Raw genomic sequence first — 5,597 nt, forward strand, 5'->3', positions numbered from 1 at the left:
ACAGCAGTTCCTCCACTGTCATCCACGTGATTCTCTACGTCAATAGAAATGACACAGGTGACATTGAAACTGTGAGGAGTCATCACGAAACATCTACCAGAAGAAGAAAGCAAGGACAATGTTCTGGTGTAAGCTTCGCCCCAGGCCCTGGCATCCATATGCCAAAGAACTGGAAAGTTCGGGTGGTAGCTCCACCCCAAGCCCCCTCCCCATCTCTCTCCACACCCTACCGCATCTCAGAACGCCCACCAAATGATGACCCCTCCCCCAGAGATGCTCAGGACCACGCCCACAGGGTATTTAAACGGCCTCTCCTCCCCAGAAAACAGACACCTGGTTTTTCTGGTCTCTCTTTCCCGTCTCCTTTCTGGGGGTCAGAAGGAGGCTGGAAAGCCATCCGGGAGCATTTTATACATTAAACCGGGACTTTTTCTAATTTGGTTTGATTTGGTCTGCTCCTGGAGGAAGCTGAGTTGTGTACGGAAAGGGTCTCTGCCTTATTTAAGCGCACGGAACTACACTGTCGATTTCAGGTGTGTGTGTAGTACATCTTAATGAGATTGTGGAGCGGTGGATCAGGTGTGTGTGTGTGTATGTGTGTGTGTGTGTGTACGCGCGCGGCGGTGTGTCTTGAGACTGTGGAGCGGTGAATTAACCACGAGTAAGGGACACATCAGCAAAATAAAGCCATCCCTTTGAAGACAATTCTAACCATTCTCGATTTCTGTATTTTATCTGTGTTTATTCTCCGTTTTACACTTGGTCACTCTTGAGCCCTATCTGTCACATGCATGGGAAGAAGTTGCTAGTCCTTCTGTTCTGGGAGAGGTTGCTTTTAGCTCTGAGTCGCATCTGGCAGGCCCAGAGCCCAGCTCTCATTAGTTCAAATGCTTTCCTTGCACAGCGGATGTGACGAGAATCTTGCCTTCAGTGAACTGAGCTCATCTGCATTTGCCCTTAGGTATTAGTGGACCCTTCCATGGTGGAGGCAGACACCAGAGACCCTAGAGCATTGAGGTCGCTTCTCCGGAGCTCTGTGGCTGTCTGCGCACTCTTTACTGAAGTCAGAAACGATGTCTTTTGGCAGAGACAGCCCGAGCCAGCCTCAGGGCATATGGTGGTTGGCACCTACTCTTGGAAATCTGAAGCCAGCTCATCCTTTTTTTTTTTCCCAAGCTGAAATGGGGCAGATACTCAAACAATTAGGCTGCCAGGCTCATTTAAAACATGATAGAAAACAGATTTTAGCTTGTTAGAAGTAAAAGACTGTTGTTTTTTTGTTTGTTTTTTTTATTTTTTTATTTTTTTTTAATCTCAGATGGAAAGAAAAGCAAGAAGTTTCACAGAATATTATCTGAAACATAAGAAGAAAGAAGACTGGGTTGGTGAGGTGGTTTTAGTCGACAAAGGGACTCGCTGATAAGCCTGAAGACCCGAGTTCGATCCCCACCTCCCACACACTAAAAAGACAGCGCTAGCTCCCCACCTAAGTTGTCCTCTGACGACACGCACGGCCCCCAGCAAAAATAAATATAAGCACAGTAAAATAAGTAAAATTCCTTTAGAGAAGAAGGGATGGTGGATACCATGACAGTTTCTGACGGCTTTGGTCGCTACCAACACTGGGTGAGCGAAGCCAGAGTTCAGACTCGCACCTTCCAGCACTCTGTACCCTTTAGCACAGATATCAGGACAGCTGGAGTCCCCGGGTCACGTCTCTACCAAGAGAAAGCAATGCTGGAGATATTTCCAAGAGATACGGTGTTTCTGTCCTAGGTGCTCATTAACCCGTAACAACGGCTTCAAACGTCCCCTGTGCGGCCGGAGCACTGAATCCAAGGCTTCGGTTTCCACAGGAGAACAAGAGTCACTCAGAAGGGGAGTCCTCCGAGTCACCCTTGACCTTCAGGGACTGAAAGGAAGAGACGCAGTCACCCTACCAAACGCGGTGACTTTTGTGGACTCCGCTTCCTCCTCTGCCCCATGCCTGATTTCACCTCTAAAGACACTCTTTGGCTCTGGGAACGCAGCTTCTCATGACTCACTCCGATTTATCTGCAAGGAAGGTTGATGTTAATGAAAGGCTTTTGTTTTCGCTCCCCAAACAACAGGCTTTCACAACCTCATAGCGTTTTTCCTTCGAGATGGCTTTTAGACATGACCTCACTAAACTAACACCTTCAAGAGACCTTAGAGGACAGAAGAGGGCTGGAAGCCCCTCCCACCAGACTTATCAGTGCAATGAAGATGGAGTGGAGGCAGCAGAACCCTGCCCACACGTGTTTATTTGATTTGGGAGTGTCTTGAGGTGTTTGAAGTTCCTGCTCTCAGATAGGAAGTGGGAGACAGAATCAAACGATCTGCACAGAACCTTTTAGTTCCTTGAGCCTCTGGGATCCTGAATGAGCGAAGGTCCTTAGTAAGGCGGTTAGAGACCCATCTTTGCATATTTAAAACCTGGGCCTGTCACGTGAGAAATCCAAATTCCCCGGAATGTGTGTCCCAATTGCTCTTCTGGTGACCGAAATTCTTCCCCAATCAAAAAGACTCCCAACAGTCTATCCCAACGCTCATGTGTGAGTCCTGCCTTCTGCTGGGGACCCTTGGGGTTGAGAAGCAATGACAGGCAGCCCCAAGGCAGGAAGCGAAACATGGCAGGGACATGCTTCCCAGGCAGGATCTTAGGTGCAGGCCCTAGGGGTTGGCGCACCTCAGCTGTGGGGGAGCTGGGCCTAATGAGATCTCCAAGCAACAGATGGTAAGAAATATAAGAACTTCTGAGCAGGGCTGCTTCAACCCTTGCTTGCCCAGTGGTGTAGGAGGTCCTTCTGTCTATCTGTTGCTTTTATTGGTTAATGAATTAAAAAAAAAAAAACTGCCGTGGCCTGTTGATAGGGCAGAACTTAGGTAGGCAGGGAAAACTGGACTGAATGCTGGGAGAAGGAAGGCAGAGAGAGGGATGCCGTGGATCTGCCACCAGAGATAGACGTGCTGAAACCTTGCCAGTAAGCCACTGCCACGTGACGATACACAGATTAATAGAAATGGGTTAAATTAAGATGTAAGAGTTAAACAATAAGAAGCTAGAGCTAATGGGCCAAACAGTGATTTAATTAATACAGTTTCTGTGTGATTATTTTGGGGCTGAGCAGCCAGGAACTATCAAGTGGCCTCTCTCCTTGCAACAGCCCCAATTTTCCCAAGAAGTCATTGTTTTTCTGTGGTTTCTTTCCAGATGTCTTTGCTAGACTGGGAAATGGCTGTGTTTGTCATGGAGTTCTAGCCAGCTCAGCCACACAGGCCTTTAGAGTTGTTCTTCCTTATTCTCTGCCTCATTCCTCGTTTCCTCTGGAATTCTACCCTAAAATGAAAATTAGCACATCAAATCTTCACCTCGGTTTCTGTTTTCTACAGAAGCCGACCTAGGACACTGTCATAGGAGCTCCCACAGAGGGCAGACCTCCAGAGACAAGCGTGGGTCTCCACTGCAGGTGGCAAACCTTTGGGCCACCCTCTGATCTGCATTGATACTATAACAGCTGAAATACCTATCTGGTCTTGATCGGCTTGTGGCGTCGGAAGAAGGCAAGATTCTGTCCTTTGAAGTGGTTATTGCTATAATATGGTCACTACAGGGACAACGATGGCAAGGGAGGTTTTGTAATGTTGTTTTTGAGGACACTAGAATATTTGCAAAAATGAGTAAGAAACTCAAGGGAGCGAACTGTCCACTGAAAAGACTTTGCGAAAGCCTGGGGGTCTCCGTGAAAGCCTTTACAACCCCCCTACATCCTGCAGCTGCAGAGCGAAGGAGAAAGAAAGTCCTTTTCAAGATTGAGTGTTGTAAGGTCTTCAGCCTACAAGGAGGAAAGACCGCACTGCCTCCTAATAGCTACCATGTCAAAGTGAGGGCTGACAGAGGGTGAATGGGGACCTGGCACGGGGACCGTTGGTGGCTATTATTGATTTCTTGACTATCCATCTTTCCCCGCCCCTCCCTGGAAACTAAACAAATGCTTCACAAACAAGAGCAAAGGTTCTCAAGCTTCCTAATGCTGTGACCCTTTTTAATACGCTTCCTCGTGTTGTAGTGGCCCCAAAACATCAAATCATTTTTGTTGCTACGTCATAACTATACTTATGCTACTGTCTCTGAATCGTAATAGAAATATCTATTTTCCAATGGTCTGAGGTGACCCCTGGGAAGGTATCGTTTACACTCCTCCCCCNTTCCAGTCATGTCTGCAGTCAGGTGCTCTGCCCCTAAGCTGGAACTGCTGGAGCCGGGTCTGGATTCCAGCATCAATTCTAGGAACAAGAGCCTGTGAGTGTCGCCCTGGGAGTGTGCCGGAAACTGGCCAAGAATCTCAAGTGCTCCACAGAAGCATCAAGGCGTGTTGTGTTGAGGCTGCTCATTGAGTTCTTCCAAAACCTGCAGCTCGCCAAAGATGGAGCCGACCTGCCAAGCAGACAGCTGCTTGGAGCTGCAACGCCTAGTGGAGCAGAGAAGAAGAAAGCTTTTACCTTTGCACGTGCTAAATAAAGTGTGTTTGTGTGTGTGTGTGTGTGCATGCGTGTGTGTTAATGTGTTTATGTGTTAATATGTGTGTATTAGTGTATGTGTGTGTTAGTGTATGTGTGTGCATGTGTGTGTTAGTGTGTATTAGTGTATGTGTGTGTTAGTGTATGTGTGTGCATGTGTGTCTTAGTGTGTGTATGTTTTAGTATGTATTAGTGTATGTGTTGTGTTAGTGTATGTGTGCATGTGTGTTAGTGTGTGTATGTTTTAGTATGTATTAGTGTATGTGTTGTGTTAGTGTATGTGTGCATGTGTGTTAGTATATGTGTGTTAGTGTGTGTATTAGTGTGTGTGTTAGTGTGTTAGTGTGTGTTAGTGTATGTGTGTATGTTAGTGTATGTATTAGTGTATGTGTGTGTTAGTGTGTGTGTGTGATATGGTGTGGGCACGTTTGTACACATGTAACAGTAGTCCAGGGTAAAGTGAAGAAGAAATTTTACTTTGCCCCTCAAGAGAACTGAGAAAGACCACGTGGGAAGACGCCGAACAGAATAAAGATCCACAGAGCTTGCTGAGATGTGAATCTTAGAGGAGAAAAGAGGGCGCAAACTCTGTTCATCAAGGAAATCTCTAGGCTGCTGAGTCACTGGATTGAGAGTTAGATGTTCAGGAAGGCTGGCCCTGGGGCATGACCGTAAAAACCATGACCCAGGACCAGAGAAGCGTCCCATCTGTGGAAGTCAGGATTCAGTGAACTAACCCGAGTGTTTCTGCAGTTGGTGGCCCCTCCGTCTTTGTATTCTAAGCACGCAACTATGTGATGAGCTTTGAGAAGATTCAACGGATATTTGAATGACAAGTAATTATTTTTAAAAATTGTGAAGAAGTTGTTTTAAGCATTCGAGGATTCAAACTTTAGCAGGCTGGATAGTTCTAGTAAAAATCTGGTTTTCCCCGTCAGCTCCATACCTGTATATAAAAGTACATATGTATATGGGTAAGTTGGAGATTAGAGGGGAGGGAGGCAATGGGGGGGAGAAAGAGAGAGAGGGAGAGAGAGAGAGAGAGAGAGAGAGGG

The sequence above is a fragment of the Alexandromys fortis genome, unplaced genomic scaffold (genome assembly GCF_014885135.2).
Source record: "Alexandromys fortis isolate MF-2015 unplaced genomic scaffold, M_Fortis_MF-2015_v1.1 scaffold_65, whole genome shotgun sequence".
Taxonomy (NCBI): Eukaryota; Metazoa; Chordata; class Mammalia; order Rodentia; family Cricetidae; genus Alexandromys; species Alexandromys fortis.